Below are 18441 nucleotides of genomic sequence, written 5' to 3'. Positions count from 1 at the left end.
ATCTGCCAGAAGTTTACTGTGAAGATCTGCCACAAAAGACATCCATCCTCTCCAGATATTCCAGATGGGCGACAGTTTATAAAGGGAAGTGTAATAAAACTAAAATCAGATGAAACAAGGGAAAATACTTTGTAGGGAGAAATTCTGTACTAGCAGAGAGGTTCCTTAAACAACAACAAAAATATCTTTTCCATAAATAAGTGCTATGGTTCTATGATTTTTCAGTCTACTAATAAGAGCTTTAGGAAAGTCTGCATGGACCAGGTTTTACATCTCATTTACACTACCACTGTGTTTTTGGTTTCAAGAGGTAAAGAGGAAAAGGAAGAGACAGATGCTGTATTTGGAAGAGAGAAAGAAAAAGGGAAAGCAATGGGTAAAAATAGAAGACAAAAAAAAAGTGGCAAAGGGAGAAAAGCAGAAGATTCTCAAACATAGAGGTTTCCTTCCACCATTACAGACTGTTGGTGAGCTATTCTTTGTCCTACTGCTAGCTGGCAGATAACACCATAAGACCATCACACTCCCCCCGCTCAACTCCCTCTTCTAACTAGAAGTTAAATTCTGTGCTAAACTATCGTTATGTTAACTACATATCCAAAATGTAGATTAATAAGAGTTGTTGCCTCCTCATTTTTAATGAGGGGTTGGCAGATGAGGAAGGAAAAAAAAGAGAGAAGAACTGATTCCCCATTCCCTCACTTCCCCAGTTCTATCTGAAAACACCCTCCAAAACCCAAGGAAACAGATTTATTATAGCCCAAGAGCAAAAACAGTATTGCAGGCTAATGCTGAACCAGGACCAACACATCAGCAACTGTTGGTGAAACTGAATCTGTGCACTGTCACTGCTGCTGTAGAAACCAAGAGTCAAAACAGTGACCATGAAGTCTGGCAGTAGAAGAGCAGGGGAAGTTGAGAGAGGAGGCAACATCAAGTCTGGCAGGGTCAGAGCAGCTCAACTAACAGAAGAACACTTTACGGTCCTGTGTACAGCTCCATCGTCAATCTGCAAAGATGTCTCAGGAAGTTGACAGGTTATGCAACCAGGCAGGCATGTGTAAAGTAGACCTCTACAAACCTGAAGGACCAGGACCAGGACCAGGACCACAAAGTGACCTCTTTTGTTGATGTCTCCAGCCTGAATGTAAAAGACAAAGATCCAAAAGCAAAGAAAGATGCAAGTCAACATCTCTGAACATTCAAAAAAAACTCGATCTAGCAAATAAGAAGGAAAAGGAGGTCACTGTAATAAAAGACAATGAGAAACAAGATCATTCTAAGACTGAAGTTCACTCTGGGTTCGCTTAACAGTGACCTTCAGAAATATCCAGGTGGATTCCAGCACACATTGGCTCCTTCAGATAATCCACTGAAATGCACACAAGAGCCACTTTCTTAAAGCCCTAGCAGGAGAAGATAAGCCCTAGCAGCAATCCAGGTCTCAAAGTCTAGCATTTACATCACTTCAATGTAAATGTCCTGGGACCCCAAACTCTCAAGCCATGCGAGCTTACAGGAATGAATTCAAATGCTCTTTTTCCCTTGTCTTTTCCAGAGCTGTGCATTTCACTTTTCATTGCTGTAAACGGCATGGCTTGAGATTTTGGGTCCTGGAACCCTGTTTTAAGTGATGTTTGCGGTGAAGCTCTATCACCCACTTCTAAATTTGACTTATCCATTGAGCAGTGCTTTTCTGAGGTTTGAATTAAGATGACTGAAATTCGCTGCCTTCTTTTTCCTTCAAGAAAACTTTCAGAAAAGCTGTCATTTATGCATGTAAATGACAAGGATCTGAAGAAGCTTCCTCTGCTAGATGGAAAAATGGTGAAGAAGGGCTACAGCGTGGGGAATATTCTCCAGGAAGTAATGAAGTGTTTTGAAAGGCAACAGACTGATGCCGCTGTGAGAAACGTAACTTCTTGTGGACTGATGGACTGGATGCTCAATAACCTCCAACGGAGTACTAACTCCTCCTCCCTCTCAAGTCACTTTGACTCAGCCAAAATGCCCAAACCAGTTCTCTGCTGAAGCAAGAAGCAAACACATTTGCAAGTGACAGCACCGTATTGAATTCAATAGGCTGTCGTACACAAGATGGGCAAGGTCATCAATAAAAAACATTTTTAAAAGAAAGGACTAATTTATTAAACATTTCAGCAGAGTTTAAAAAACATACAAACCAGGTGATCGCTGTTAGAGAAATAAGCCTGTTACCAAGGATACATGAAAGTTTGAGCTGCAGGGTGGAAGGATAAGCAAATGGAAGGCATAAGCCAGGGATGATTGAAAGCCTTCCTAGGAAAGTACCAACATTGTGATTTTTGATAGAGTACTGTCCCTGAACAGTGCTATATGAATCCATAATCTAAATTTTACTTAAGACCACCATTAACACACCACTCACGGGCTCCCAAGGGATGCAGGGATCTGGAGCATCTAGAGGAAAAGATGATCCCAGGGGCTGTGGTTGTCTCCTTTTTTTCTTTAAGTGAAGAAATCACCCCTGGTTTCCAGTCCTTTGCATGTAAAACAAGCTCTGCACACTTAGCTCTCCTCAAGCTCCCATGTCATTAAGCACTCAGAGCTGTTAGTGTCCTGCTGTTGACATGTGGGGGTAAAGATGGGCTCCTCCCTACTCCTTTATTTAGGTTGAAGGGGGACTTGCCCAAGCTGAGGCTATGATGCTGTGTCAGGAGGGACGCTATGTTTGAGGGTGTTTTTGAACATGGAGCCAGGCTTGTTTGAACTTCCCATACATCCTGTCTATGTTGGTATTTTTATTCTAAACTTCAGTGTACTGGCAGGGCAGTGCCAAGGTGCCAGTTCATAAAAGGTCTTGCCCTGGGTAAGTCATCCTGGTAACTTGCACTGGTGCTGGCTGTCTTTACCAGATGCATGTCTGTTCTGCTCCATCCATGTCCAGACAAGGCCTGAATCTGTGCCTGTTGCATCAGCGAAACCCTAAAGCAGGTGTGTACACCTCCCCCTTCATCCAGAGTCACCTGCCAGGTGCACTGCCCAAAGGAAGGCTGCTGCCAGTAGGATCAGCTCTGGTCAGACATGAGCTCTCAACACCTTTGCAAGGGAAGACTGGACCATACGTGCAGATGTATACACGGATTAACAATTCATTGCACAGTGAGGGCATGGGACTCTGTGCAGTTTTTCACAGTTTTTTTAATTGAATAAAATGGTCTAAAAATGATGTCAGGCCAAGGGCTGTATGTTGTGCACCCCTGCCCCAAAGGCTGACAGAGTCTCTGAACAAGGAAAAGGCTCCGCTGAGGACCCAGTTTGCCTAGTATAAGTATCTCCTCAGAAGCAGACACAGGCCCAGCAGGCTGCAAAACTGGCTTGCAAAGCATCCCTTAGAGCTGTAGGTACCAAACATCTGAACCAGGTCTCTCCAGGGGTAAACTGGTACAGACAGACCGAGAGAAACTGCCCAGGAATGGATTACCTTGTCTGGCACTAATGGCACTTTCCATTCCTGCTGGCTGTGGGGAATGGAAAGTGTAGTGGTGTAGCTCTGCAGATTATTTCTAGCATTGCTAGCAACCTGCTTCCACTACAGGGCCCTTGCTAGTGGTAGCTAGTGGTGCAGGAGATTTTGCATTTTCATGGGTGCCCTGGGAAGAAAGGGCAGGTTCGGCTGTTGTTGGTATAGCAGCAGGGAAGAATAGGAAAGGAAAAGGAATATGCTGGGTAGTGAGGCCCCTTTAAAAAAAAGATGCATTTGTAGTCTGGCTGGAGCTAGCCATTAATAGATTTTTCATCCCTGAGTTTATCTAGTCCCTTTTTTGAACCTGCCATCCTATCTGCCTCTACCACCTGCCGTAATAAATTCTACAAGTTAACTACACATTCCATAAAAAAGTACTCTCTCTTGTTAGTTTTAAACCTCCCACCTACTTGCTTCTTCTGCTGGAGGTGGCTTATCCTCCTACAATGAAAACCCCGCGGAAGTGCAGGTAGTTTTTCTTCTTTGTTTAATCACAAAAATGTTAACTACAAAATCGTGACTTATCTGAAACTGAACCTAGACGTTTCAAAGCCAGGTCGCATTCTGGGTGTCCTCCCAGGCTCTGACATGTTTGGAAACAGTTTATACATCAAAGGAATTTTGCAAGCTGTTTTAATGACTAAGTGCTGCTTCCACACACAAAAAAAGGTGAACACATTTGAGCCTGATAGAAATCATCAGCACTCCACTTTCCACCACTTTAACCAATAAATCTACTTTTCATGTTGAAGGCTAGATAACTTCGCCTATGCATACTGATGCATATTTTTGAACTAAAATTAATAATCTAGGGTATCAAGAAAATATGTTAAGAATTCCTAATAGGTCTCAGTGGAAAGCAAATGTATCTGTTACGTCTTTTCCAAATTCCAATACTCAGCCTTCAAAACAAAACATTAACTATTCTATTTAAAAACCTCTATGAAATGCATCAAAATGCCATTGAAAGTGTGGAAAAAAAAAATCAGTACATTCAACATTTACAAGAAAATGGTTGTATTTTTTACAGCTCTAATACTTTTTTTTTGGTTTTACCAAAGTTCCCACATGACCTAAAATATTTATCTTGTTTTAATGCATCTTTCTGCTTAACTGTAGATTTTGCCATTCTAGCTGACCTTTAAGTAGTTTACATGAATTAAATTGATTCTTTCACTTGACTACAATCAGTCAGGAAATGAATTTCAGGCCAGCTCTTTACAGAAGACCTGCTATTGGAAAAACATGGCTTCTACTTGTTAACAACAGACTCAGCACAGACAGCCATCAAATGTACTGTGCAGAGAGCATGAAGCAGGTCATGGTCCTTCCACCTGCCACTCTGACTTGTGAGCTTTACCTGTACTTGGAATTTATATCAGATGCTGGGCACTGCCTCAAATTTGAAAAAGACAAAAACTGATTAGTTTTCTAGCTTTGCTGGCTTGTAATGCATCAATGTGCCAACAGCATTATTTTAAGTTTTGTACAAACTATTCCTTTACAGCACCCTTGTACAGACTCCCTTCAAAAGTCTTCCTATGAAGTAAACATTTTATACAGATGGAAAGTAAATGCAAAGATTTAAGAGCTTGATTTTCAGGTGTGGCAAACTGCTTACCAACTCTGAGCTAAGCTGCAGGTGCATAAATGTTTCTGAAAAATCAAGTTCTACGGGATTCGCCCAAAGTCGCACAATAATTCATGGACAGAGCAGAGACTACGGCTTCCAGGCTCCCTCACTAGTCATGAATCTGCAGTAAGGCCCTATCTTTACTGGAGGAAGAAAAGTTTGTAAAGGAATTACCATTGATAAACCAGGGCAGGGCTGCCCCAGCTTCTGAGAGGCTAGAGACCACACCTGCACAGGTTCTCCCAACACACAAGCTGTACATATTCCCTGGGCCCTCTTGCTGCACAGGCGTTTCTAGCATGGGCTCCCCAGCCACATGGAAGAGGTGGAAGGAGCTCAGAGATGTCAGTGGCAGCAGCGACGATGGGGAAGTGACGATTAGGCAGGAGCCTGGGGCCCATAAGTTAACCCGTCCTGGGCCGCACGTCAACCTGCTGACGTGTTAAAAATTAACTGCCGCTTTGTCCACATTGGAATTTTATCACACTTAAAAGAGCCTTTTCTTCTAACGTGGAAGCGGCCTAACAAAAGTTTCTTTGGGAAAAAATCAACATCTAGTATAACACCAAAAATCGGAAGCCTTTGGCTCTTTAGATTTCAAAAAAGAAATAATAATTCACTGGAAATCTAAATTGTTGACAATTTGACATGGCAAGACAAACAGTGATTTGGAAAAAAACCCAAATCATTTTCATGTTAAATACTTACAAACACATCACTTCTGATGCTTATAAAGGCGGTATATAGGAATACTGTTTGTGATGGTGAGTAGTTCTGTGTCTCAATAATCCACATGAAATGTCTGCTGTTAAGTTAAACAACAAAATCTTAACCCCATTTCAAACACACTTTAATAGTTGCTACCTAATTTCAATATTTGTAATAATGTTCGCCTATGAGCCCACAAATTGCAGAAAAAGCATATTGGATAGGAAAAAAGGAAACAGCAGGATCAGCCATACTGTTTCAGAATGAAGACATTTCTAAAAAAAAAATAGGATGCCTAATATTTTAACATCAGCATAAAAGTGCTCTTACTTTAAATACAAATATTTCTTTCAAGGAAGTAAAAAGCATTAAAAAAGTCCTCTGAAAAATTCTATTGCTTCATTACAAATCCAGAAAGAAGAGAACTACAGAATAGCAGAATATCCCTCCAAAAATTCTATTAACCTAATCAGGGCTTTTGGAAGATAAGCTTTTAGTGACAAGCCACAATGCAATAAAGCAAGGCGTATCAGGGATATGACACGTGGCTCGATTCCAAAATTCTAAATAAAATCTGCATGGATAATGTAGGCATGACATACACTTCAATTTGGAAATCAACTGCAGTAATAAGTATTAGGAAAATATTTTTTTAAAATACAATTTTAAAAAATGGCAATACAAATTGTAAAATATGCTTCACAGAATCAACTACTGTTTAGTACCGAGACTCCAGGAATATCTAAGCAGCAATGCCGATTTGCTACTGCACTGTGCGAAAATGCTTGCTGCGATGAGTAACAACATGAGGGCTGCTAATACTTAATTCGTCTACTGTAACCGACCTAACAACTGCCTTATAAACCATCAAGTGCGGGCAAGCACCTTCTCTCGATGCAACTGATGTATTTTTGAAACGATGGATGTATTTTGCAAAGCATACAAGCAGCATACAAAGGCACAGTACTCTAGCAACCTTAGGCTGCGAGCGTATCAGACAGCAATCTCCCATACAACATGGCAACGTCTGTGGCCAGTGGAGACTGACTAGAACACTGGAGCATTGTGCACCACGCAGTTAATCAGCCCCAAGGGCCGATCTGCCACGCTGCAGAGACCTTGCCAGTTCCAGGAGCGCCTCGTCTACCCTTTCACCTGGAGGTAATATACTCTCACGGCTGCTGTCATTTGAGCAGTCGGCAGAAATACAGAAAATAAAATCTAGCCTTTTTATTATGTTATTTCTGACACCAAGCCACACACACACACACACACACACACAGTACATGAACTTTTTTCTTTTTTTTTAGAAAAAATAAGTTTGCATAATGGCCGTTCTAGTAATTTCATTTTAAACCTGGATTAGAGCTACATTACATGCATTTATGAAATGCCAAAAGAAACTTGTGAAGAAACAAACACAAAGGCATGTCCTTTTTAAAAAAAAATAATACAAAATTCCTAGCATTAAAAGGAGCTGTGGGTTTGTGGCATGCACCTACATTCTAAAAGATGGACAAAAACCAGAATTTCTTCGTTGCAATAATTATCAGTACTTAAAACGCTGCTAAACTTCCTAATCCAATTTTACCCCAACAAATCCAATAACTACTCCATATGATTTTTAACGATTACAATCTGAGGAATCCCAACTGTTCAAGAGCATTATAAGCAACTGTATATGGATTTTATTAATGCAGTGAACGGGGATCATCTAACAGATTTCAATTACTACAATAGCTTTTAAATACATTTCTGTGACAGAAGTAAAGAACACGCATAAATGAAAGAAATGGGTTAAGCCACATGATGCTGACTTATGGCAGTCTTTTGCTTTCATTCACCTCATTAACATTTCACTACACTATAGACTTCTATACCCTAACATCCAGTTACATGAAACTTTCATTTGTAAAACCTCTAAAAAAGCCAGAAGATGTTCTGGAATAGAAATGGTTAAAACCAGAACTGCATTCTTGGCTGCTACTGTGACAGGATTTATTTACAGCTTCTATTAAACACAGCAGCTCCATTACAAAGTGCTGGATGTGAGAAGAATTTTTGATTATACAATGCCAATGCCTCACTGCGTTAAACATATCGTGCCAATGTATTATTTTTTTTCCTTCAGCAATTCGTTCAGGTCATTGTTTGATGGGTTTATGAATTCATTACAGGAAACAGATGGATCCCATAATTCAGCGCTATTCTCCCAGCCAATCATATGGACATTTTTTTCCCTCATTTGCTACCCCCCTTGAAATCAACCTTAATGAAGCGACTTCCTTCATATCCAAATCCCCGCACATGTATGATGTGCGGAGACTGTGGTTATTAAAGCAACCTTGAAACAGTAAACGCCTTTTAAATAAAACAGAGAGCATTAGCATACCCATACTGCTGGAGCCAGATCCAAAAAGACAAAATTCTACCTAACCCAGTTAAGGAATATAAAATGTTATAAAACAGAGGCAGCAAAAATGTAAATGTTCCAATTATTAGTAAATTAACTTAAGTGCTGAGAAAACCTTCAAGGAACACCCTCCTCCCCACCATCAACCCTTTTCAAATGTTGAGTTTTCATTTATCCAATAACCTCCTTTTGTCTACAAGGGCTGATATTTTTTACTATAGTGACATCTACTGGCATAAGTATATCAGTAAACTTGCATTAAAAAAACCTAATACTTGATTTTTTAATTTTTTTTTTTTTAAATACAAGTGGTCAGTTTTTCTCTCCTTCCCAACCAAATAGGATTTCCCCCTCAAAAACTCAGTGTGTGGCAATTAAATTCAGTTTGATATAAACAAGTTGGAAACATAATTTTAAGAAATGTCAGTAAAAGAAGATGTACCTTGACAACTGCTGGCCAGCATTAAAGTTTAAAGCATATGATTGGGGAGCTTTATCTCAGTACCCTGCATATTCACCTAGTCTTGTACTATTTATTGAACATTACATTTATTTTTGACAAAATACAGACCTTTCTTGGTTTAACTCCACTTTTGCTGCATTGTATTCAATAGTTCCTCTTTTCACGCATCTTCTCCTAGTCCCTGCCTTTTGTTCCTTACAAATATGTTCTATTCTCCCACTTCTTGTCATTTCTTCAAATACCACGACTTTTCCTAGATCATCTTCCCAAGTCCTCTAAGCTATTATCAGCCAATTCCTTTACCCTAAAGTCTGTACACAGACATATAAACAGCTTTAAAAGGTGCCAGATGTTGAACAGCCAGAGAACTAAAAAAGAAAGATAAATGAAGATGAGGGGCCCTTCAGCCCACAGGAAGCCAAGTATCCTCCTTAACCGACTGCAAGTTTTCCTGCCAGGGATGTACCACGCTCTTCACAGAATGAAGTTCACAGAATGAAGTTCCTGTAGCATACTCAGTGGCTTGATTTTGTGCAATTATGGCAGCCTGCAGAAAGTAGGGCAGCATAGCACTTTAAAAAAGTTGAGAACCACTGCTCTAGACTCAAGGTCCCCCTCAGAAAATGCCATCTCTCTTAGTTTTCACTCTTTTTAACTACAGGAAACATAGAGCAATTCTTCTGTTGCAAAGAGCTCAAAGACCGCAACAGGTCAGAATGTTTTTGACACTATGGATTCTTGTTTGAAATCTCTGGTTTATCTTGTGAATATCTTCTCGCACGCTTAACAGTGCTTACAATGTGTGGCACCCCATGAACACCCTTGAAGGACGTCAAGTCAGCCTGGCTGAGGATCACTGCCTTGAAGACTAACTTGTTCAGAGAGCTTAAGGAAGCAGGTGTCTGAAATTTCCAGGAGAATTCTTTGTCCCTTCATCCCATTTTAAAAGGTTCCTATTTTGAGAATGCTGAAAAGTAGGTGATCTCATTAACCAGCCATTCTCTCTCTTTCCTAGCAAAGAAAGAGCTCTAGGACTAAAACTTGCTCATAGTTTTCTTGAACTGTAACAGAATTAAACTGATAAGATCTTTTCCATTTCACTATTAGTCACTGTATAGCCTAACAAAACAGTGGGAAGTGACAATAATTTGATCAAATTATCACAGCTTGGGAAAAAAGGCACTGGAGCTCTACACGTAAACTCAGATGGCAGCTTGGCTGTCTACATTCAACTGATATTTGCAAAGTTACATTTACAAGAACAAGACTTAACGAACTTTAAGAAAAACACACTAAGCTTCTGCAAAAGGCAGACAACACTTGTCCAGGAAAGATTCCAACTCTCTAGACTTGAGGGTATTTTTTTATTTTTAAGTACCACCAGATTATCAATGGACAGGCAGCTAGCTCTTCAGTTTAGGATTCAGTCATAAGGGAGCATTTCCTGCAGCATGTTCTAGAGCCCAAAGCACATTTCTTGCTTCATAAGAACCAGCCTGTTCTGCTCATGTGAATACATGTTATGGGTTTCCTCAAGGTATGAGCATAATTTATTCTAGAACTTCAGATATTCGTGCATATGATCACTGGATGAAGTTGGCAGATAACTACCCATCATAAATGGATACATATTAAACGGTGAGATTTATTTGCTAGCTATTGAGTGGCTTCGGATTCGGACAAAAAAATTAATGCCTAATTTTGATGCTGGAAAAGCTCCTTTAAAAATATGTCATCCAGAAAGATTTTACAGCTATCAGTGGGAAGCCAACATTTTATGAGGAAACCATAATAACTTATAGGCCCCACAGTGATGAGTAAGTCACAAATCACATTCCCAAGAGTGACACTTACTTTTTACAAATTAAAGATTTTATTTTAATCTTCCTTTCTTAACCTTCTTGAAGCATATAAAAATTCAAGTAAACTTAGAATAGTCTTTAATTTGATTATAGTTTCCAATTTTGAGAGCACTAAGCATTCTGTTCTTCTGCATACATTTATAAATTGACGTTAACAGCTCTTTCAAAATGAAGCTTTTTAAAATCTATTATTTCTGCATCTTCTCTAGATCCCAAGACATACTGAATCTTGTTCTATCATAGGAAACTTGAGCTTTTCAACTTAAATCTGTCCTTACAGCATGCAGAGCAGCAGTCCTCAACTAGGAATCCACAGCCCCACAGGGGACCACGAGCAGGTTTCAGGAGGTACACACACCCTGGCCGGCCCAGCCCAGCATGGGGGAGAAGCCGCCTGGGCCCTCTGGGGCTGAGGTGAGCCCTGAGAAAGGGGTGGGGGCCACCTGGCCCTACCCCTTCCATTTTCCAGGCAGCATCAGGCAGCTGGGTGAGGCTCTGGGCTTCTGCTACTTGAGTGAGTGGGACCCCAGGGCTCCCTGCAGCCAAGCTCCGCCAATGCACCCAGGGCCATGCAGGGACAGCTAGGGAGCTGGACAGTTGTTGTGGCACAGGTGGGCCTTGGAGTTTTAATAGCATGCTGGCGAGGGCCTCAGGCAGAAAAAGGTTGCAAACATCTGGGGAGAAAAGCTCCTTTCCCTTGCTCATACATACTGAGTTATACACAGAGCTATACAAACTCTTCTTCTCCTGTTATTTGCTCATTTTGGACACTAAATGGCTTTGCTCCACAATAATTCTCCCAGACAGCACTAAGGGGAACAAAATTTGTTGTTTAATTAACAATTCACTTCACCGGCTCGACAGATGCTATTTTATTAAATCAAACTGACCCAGAGTTTGCCCAAAGCAGGGGGTATTTCACCACAGTTTTTTTCTTTTTAGAAGGCTCCCCTCATCTTTTCTCACTTTAAGATAATACAAAGAGTATGTCATTTCATCAGGTTTTTCATATTTCTTATTCTCCTACACTGTAGAGTAAGTACCATGGTATTTGATTTGACCTCAACTCTTGGGGAAACTCTACTGAGTGTAATATACTACAAGGCCCTGACACATGTTCATTTAATGGTACAATGGGATCTGATCATCCCAGCAATCACACTCCCTGGCAAGCCACATGTTCATGGCAGGAGGTGCAATTCTGGGATCAGGAAACAGATGCCAATCACACCATTACTACTTCCAATGCAGAGAGAGCCCAGGATCACATCCCCAAGCTCCTCTGCTCTAGCAAATTGAAATCTGGGTGCCTAAAGTCCAGTGTGAACCGTGGGAACCTGGGGCCAGAACCAAGAGTCGGCTGACTGTCAATCTCAGCCCTAGGATCACACCAGGGCCAGTTCTAGATTGTGGTATGGTCCAGGGCCTGGGATAGACAATCAGCTGATTGTGGATCTCAGCCCTGGGACTGCACTTAGGTCAGTCCCAGAGCCCTGTACATCAAGATGTCAGAAAACCGTGTGCACAAAACTAGAAAACTAGTGTGCATATGGTTTTTTTAAGGTCTCGGCCTACCAGGGAACTGGGATCCAGAAAAGAAATTTGCTAATTCTGGGGTCCCCATCTGACAATGATGTGAAAAAACCTGTGCACAGTTGTGCAAGCCTCAGGGAGCCATCAGTGAGCCTCTCCCCAAACCCAGGGCCCCTGTGGCCAGGACTGCCAAGTAAGGTTACCAAGCATCCAGGTTTTCCTGGGTATGTTCTCTTTTTAGGTCCTCCCATCTTGCCTTGGGTGTTTTTTTAAATATCAACAAGTGTCTGGGATTTTGGTCTGCTCAGCACTGAAGTGTTGCTCCCCAGCACTTCCTGGCTTGCCTTAGGCAAGGAGCTGCTTGGGGCTGGGAACAGCAAGGGGAGGGCAACTGGAGGCAGGGTGCATCACATGCATCTGTGTATGTACACACACGTGGAAGGTGTGCAGCCAGGCAGGGTGGCAGAAGCAGCCCCAGCAGCTGCATGCAGGGAACTCTATAGGGGGCAGGGCTTGGTATCCACCCATTCATCCATAGGTGATGCCTACCAGTGCTGAGAGAAGCTGTCCATGTACTGGGGCAGCAGCAGGGCAGAGCACCTGCCCTTTCAGCAGGGGAATTGCAGGGAGCTGTATGGCTGAGTCAGCACCACAAGGGCCAGTATCCTTGCTTGCTGGGATGGGGTGGATGGGAGATGCTGCAGTGCTGGGTGGAGCAGAGGGCTGTAAGTCAGGAGTGCAGGGCACAGGCAGTGCCATGGGGCTGTGGGTCAGGAGTGAAAGGCATGAGCATGGTTGGTGGGAGGGGGGTACTATGGGTCAGGAATGAAGGGCAGCAGCAGGGCTGGGGGGTGGGCTGTGGCTTGGGAGGGAGGGGCAGGGTACAGGCATATTACTGCTCAACCCCCATCATATTATTCCCCTTCAACAGGCATCTTCTTTTTCTGAAACTGGAAATACAACCCTACTGTCAAGGGGCTTGCTGTACCTGGGAGCTGAGAGACAAATCAGGCAACCTGCTGGGTCACAGGAAGACCAGCAGCTCCCCACAACCTGGCACCCCAGCTGATGGACTCCCTCAACTCAGCACCCTGAAAACAGGAGGGTTCAATCCCACACAGGGCTGCACTGAACAGCTGTCAGCCTCCCAACATGAGGGGAAGCTGCTGGCTAAGCCCCAACATGCAGCCAGCATCAGACTGCATGGCAAGGCTACCCTGCCATGTCCAATTTAAGGCACTATGGAAACCAGCCACAAATGTTACGTACTTGGTGGAATATTTTTGCAGATAGTTTCCCTTTTTGTCATGTCATTAATTGCCTGAACATGTGACCAGGTTACTATTTATGGCATAATTAAACAGCTTAAATCACATCTCATGTGCAATATCTGCCACAGATCTGAGACTAAAAGACACAGCTGGTTTGATCCAACTCAAAGAACCATTAAGGCATCTCTCGCTGCTCTCCTCAGAAGACACTCCACACACTCCCTCTACCCCCCGCCAACAAAAATATTTCCCCCCTAGCACACAAAGGATCCTCTTCTCAGACCACTTCTATCACAAGGTCTCTACCCCAGTTTTTTCACCACATTTAATAATAACAAATGAGTGTCAGAATTATTTATTGTTCAGAATTGACACTTATGGCATCATGATAAAGCACTAAGAAAGCAAAAACTGTTTAGTAAAGTATCTACTAGAAGCTTTCACAACGTATGTAAGATGGACCAGGGCCAACTTTTAGATACCTGAAAACCTGTTAAAAAAGAATTTAAAAAAAAATCTTGCCGGTTTGGAAAAAAACTCCATGTACAGAAATCATGAAACTAAATAATGGCTTCTTTATTAAACAAGTTGCATTTTCAAGCTGTTTTCTTTTTTTTGAAGTAGCTGTAAATTATATGAACTTACTATTCAGCTGAAGTCAATTCTTTTAATTTTAAAGGAGGGCACAGAAATGGAAAGAAAGCCAAAGTTAAATATGTTATAGGAATAAGATGCTGTGAAGCAGATCTGCTCCTAATTGTGATCAAATCCTCCTGGACACACAGAACAGCAAGGAAGCATATTATCCCATGAGACTTGAGGTGAGGCCAGCAGGAGCTTCCAAGTGGCAGAACAGGAACCAGCTGTCCACAAAAGGCAGCAACAAAACAGTGACCTCTATACTGTAAATGGTTATATATAAAAAGTTTATTTGTAATAAAAAGGTGTTCCACAGCACAAACCACCAGGTACTACATGGTACCAGTGTGGGAAGACCCAAGTCAAAAAGGGAACACATAAATGGCTCCTATAGAGCCTGCAAGACTGCAAGCAACTGCAAAAGCCTAGAGAAAGGCAAGAAATAACTGCAGGTGCCATCACTAACTACTGTAGGCTGATCACTCTCTCATTTAGCCTTTTCACTCAGAGATGGACAGATACATCTTTCTGTACAAAACTGAATCTAAGCCTTTTAGAGACTTCTTTCTAGTATTCTTCTATCAACTTAAGTTCAACATGGCCAAAGCAAGTATTCTCCTGCTAAGCTCACCATCATTCCTCAGTCACTGTGGACAAACCATCACCTACCTTGCACTGAATCCCATAACCAGGTCATCATCTTTGACTTGGCTCTCATTCAACATCCGTGTGTCCAAGTTGCGTCTACAACTTGTGGTTTCTTCCAATCTGAGACCCTCCTCCCCATTCACACAGCTAGCACACTTGTCTAGCCCAGGCCCTTATTCTTCCTTTTTTGCCACTTTCAAGCTCCATTTTTATTAAGTCAAAAATACTGCTGCAAAAACATAAATTTTCATAGCTTGTCATGTCATCAGTCACCTCTCTGCATTCTTCCATTGGTTCTCTCTGCTCCAGCACAAACACAGGCTCATCTTTTCTTTGAAAGCCCAGCGCAATCTATCCTCTGCCATATCAATCTTTTTATCAGTTTCTAGCTGGTGACTCCCAACTCTGCTCCTACAATACCAACTCACCAGTGTTCGTATTGTTCATTTGTTTCAAACAGCACCTTTATGTTCTTTTTCCTATCACAGTTGGACCCAGAAGTAGCTCTCTAATAGGATGTTTATGACATTTGTAAAGCCACTTCATATTCCCGAGTTAAGGTCCTTCTAAAAAAATGCTGGTACCATACCTACAAAAACCTGACAATGGCTAGGTAGGTAATCTATGATTATTGCTCATCTGATGACAAGTACTTGGCATTCCCTTCCCCCAGTACTTTTTTGCAATCAAGTTGAAGTGTTGTAGCATCCACTTGTCTCTTCCTTTACTTATATTGTAAGCTTTTTGAGTAATGGACACTTTGTTGTGTGCTTCCACACTGCCTAGCAGAACTGGATTCTGATCCACGACTGGGCATTTAGGTCCAACTATAATACAAATACTTAAGTGACAGCAATTGTTTATTAAGAGACTAGAAACCTTGAACATGTAAAACATCCTATATTTCAGTACAAATATGAACAAACTGGGTCTTGCTTTGGTCTGGTTTCCCTCATCTCAAATACAGGTGTAGGTTTTTTGCCTATCCTTAAAGTGTTCTTCAGCATGGTTTGTTCGCGATTGTATTTTTCTGTATTTTAACATTATGACCTGCATGCCACTTAGCATGCTTCACCGACCTGAGTTTAGCTTCTGTTCCATTGTCTTAAAGTGTGATTGCATTTTTATACCATTCACAGCTGTCAGCAGATGAGTCACAGCAACTTTTCTTAAGAAGAGAGATACAAAACTTGCTCTTTGTGATACTATATAGATTCCTAAAAAAAAAAATTTCAATTACGCTTTTCATCACTCTGCTTTGGTTTGGCATACAAGCCTGCCAAAAAAACCCCCAAAACCCTTAATACCCTTAACTTCTAATATTTTCCTCTCCACTTATCTTCATTTCATAGTATATATTTGCTCTTTGTTCTCTGTCTGCGAGCTAAAAATGACAACTCCAAGCTCTGGAATCAAGATCTGGAGACTGGAGCACTTACATTACCACAGCTTCCACAGCCATATTCCCCTGGGATGCAGACTGATAACAAATAGTAACTTTCATTCCTTAGTATACGCTGCCTGCTTTCTTTCAATCTATGTATACAGTTTAGTATATTAATCAGATGCATCTTTTTACCCATAGATCTTGAAAATAAAAACCACTGTTCTGGTTAAAAGGGAAAGAGCTCTTCCTGGAAAACCATCTTCAGACTACCTGGTAATTCTGAATGGTAAGCCTGGAATTTTTGTAGAGGCCTACTCTCTTCTCCAACGTTCTGACTTAATACCCTTAACTTTATTTGTAAAATTCTGACACCAATAAAACTTAACTGTCACTTTGGAAAAGAGAGGAACAGAAATTAAGCTGGTGGTAGAGATTCTCCTCGCCAAACAATTCTACAGCAGGAGAGTATGAAAAGGCCATTTGGCTTATTAAAAAACAGAAGTATCAAGGTTTCTGGTCATGCATACTAGCTCTATTAAAAGAAAGTAAAAGTTACAAAATGTCTAGCAGCCAAACAGAAAGGGAGACAGCAAGATTGGGAGGTATAGGGAAGATAAGGCTCAGTTTTAAGTCGAAATTTTAAGGGAAAATTCCAGTGTATGTGATAACCAGAGAGGTTAAAAGTGCCTTGACCCACTGTCACAACTTATATTCGTTGCAGAACTAGGAAGTGAACCCATGATTTCATGTTGGTGGCATTCTTCTGCCAGAGAGCTTCCAGAATATAGCAGTGATTTAAAGAAAAATATGGCTCAAGTAAAATAATGATAATTACAATATAATGTTATATAACAATTAAAGACAATTTTGAATTCTGAGAGTTCACCAGGCTTTGCATATAATTATGTATTTAAAGAAAAATACTCCCTATTAAATTCACGAAGGCTGCTAAGCCACTATGCTAAAGTTACCCTCCCTTGCTTCAGTGAAGATACCACTACTAACCACAGCCTCAAAGCCAAATACTAATATTTACAGGAGAAAGCTGTATACTTTACTGCATTAAATGCATGTGTGCAAAGAGCTGCATTTGAAAATTCAGCACAAAAACATTCAACATGTCTGAAGAGATGAGTGTGGTCTTCAACTATACAGCAACATATTAAAATGTTACCTTAACTTCAAAGACAGCAATACCTGTAGGCTAGAATTTACATGAAAAAAAATCTTGCACCTTTTCCAAGAAAAAAAAAAATCTATGGAGTGGAAGCACTACCTGGGAGATGAGCAAGTCAAAACTTATTTGCAGCGCCCATACTTCAAGACAGCAGAAGCAAGGAGCTTCTCGGAAAAAGGAAATAGTAAGCACTTACACTGCATCACACAACAACAGCATTAGAAATACATTTTTTGAAGCAGTGATCATTCCTTGCTACCTACATAAATACTAAAAGGCAATTAAGTGGGGGGGGGGGAATGGAAGGCCACTTGAAAAACAAAAAGCTTCCTATTTCAAATACAGCAGCAGTGTTTGTGATGATACATATCAAGAAAGAAGAATATTACTTATCTACATCTACATTATAATTTTGCTTCCTTCATTAATGTAACAGAACATAAAACATTCCTTTGCATACCAGGATCATTACAGTCAAGGTTTAAAAAAAAAAAATGCATTGGTACCTGTTTATCCCCTGGATCACTGTATATGCAAGAAATCTAGTTGGGCACCTGATTAATCTGTTTGTACAACATCCCCAAGACCTTTGAAGTACATGTCCAGGCAAGAATACGGAGGAGTGGAGGCTTTCTAACACCTACCATCCCCCTTGACCACTGGGACAGAACTGAAAGGCCACACTGAGTCCAGACATTCAGTGCCCCAATGGCTGCAGCTTCTGCCAGAGAGCAGCAGGTGAAAACTGCTGCTGGCTGCCTAATGCCTTAGCAAGGGCACATTTTTGTCTGGATGATGTCCCCCAGCCTTTTCTCCAACCACAGAGTACTTGAGGCAATGGAAGCCAAGGTTCTGAGGCACCCTATACAGGTTGCAACATTATATTTTATAGGAGCTACCCCATGACACTGTCACCAAGCCCTCCAGTCAGAAGCAGCTTACCCAGGACTATAAAAACGTGTAATAATAAACCAACCAACCAACCAACCGTGTGGATTTAGGAATAGGAGAAGAATATACTGCTTTATTTCCCATCTAGAAAAAGGGAGTATCTATGCTGAACTACTTTGTAAAGCTCTTTAATATTTCATAAGAAAAAGCCTTAGATAAAGCCAGTTAATTTTTTTTTTTAATCTGCTTATACAATTGACTCTAAACTGTTAAATTCAAATTGTCCCTTGAAACCATTCATATTCTAATAA

At 41.1% G+C, this 18441-nt stretch overlaps 1 protein-coding gene across 6 annotated transcripts in view; it reads right to left on the bottom strand.

Annotated features, from left to right (window-relative positions):
• Positions 1 to 18441, bottom strand: part of TNRC6C (trinucleotide repeat containing adaptor 6C) — a 178027-nt gene that overhangs the window by 97089 nt on the left and 62497 nt on the right. Inside the window, exon 1 of one of the 6 annotated variants that reach the window (XM_090061619.1) lies at positions 1082 to 1115. The exons of the other annotated variants lie outside the window; for them this stretch is intronic. The gene's annotated coding sequence lies outside the window, so the exon portion shown is untranslated. Of the gene's footprint in view, positions 1 to 1081; positions 1116 to 18441 lie in introns of those variants that run through there. 6 annotated transcript variants of the gene reach the window in all.

The sequence above is a fragment of the Crocodylus siamensis genome, chromosome 8, assembly GCF_052110815.1.
Source record: "Crocodylus siamensis isolate JL-2025a chromosome 8, ASM5211081v1, whole genome shotgun sequence".
NCBI lineage: Eukaryota > Metazoa > Chordata > Crocodylia > Crocodylidae > Crocodylus > Crocodylus siamensis.
This window is presented reverse-complemented; position numbering and strand designations above follow the sequence as displayed.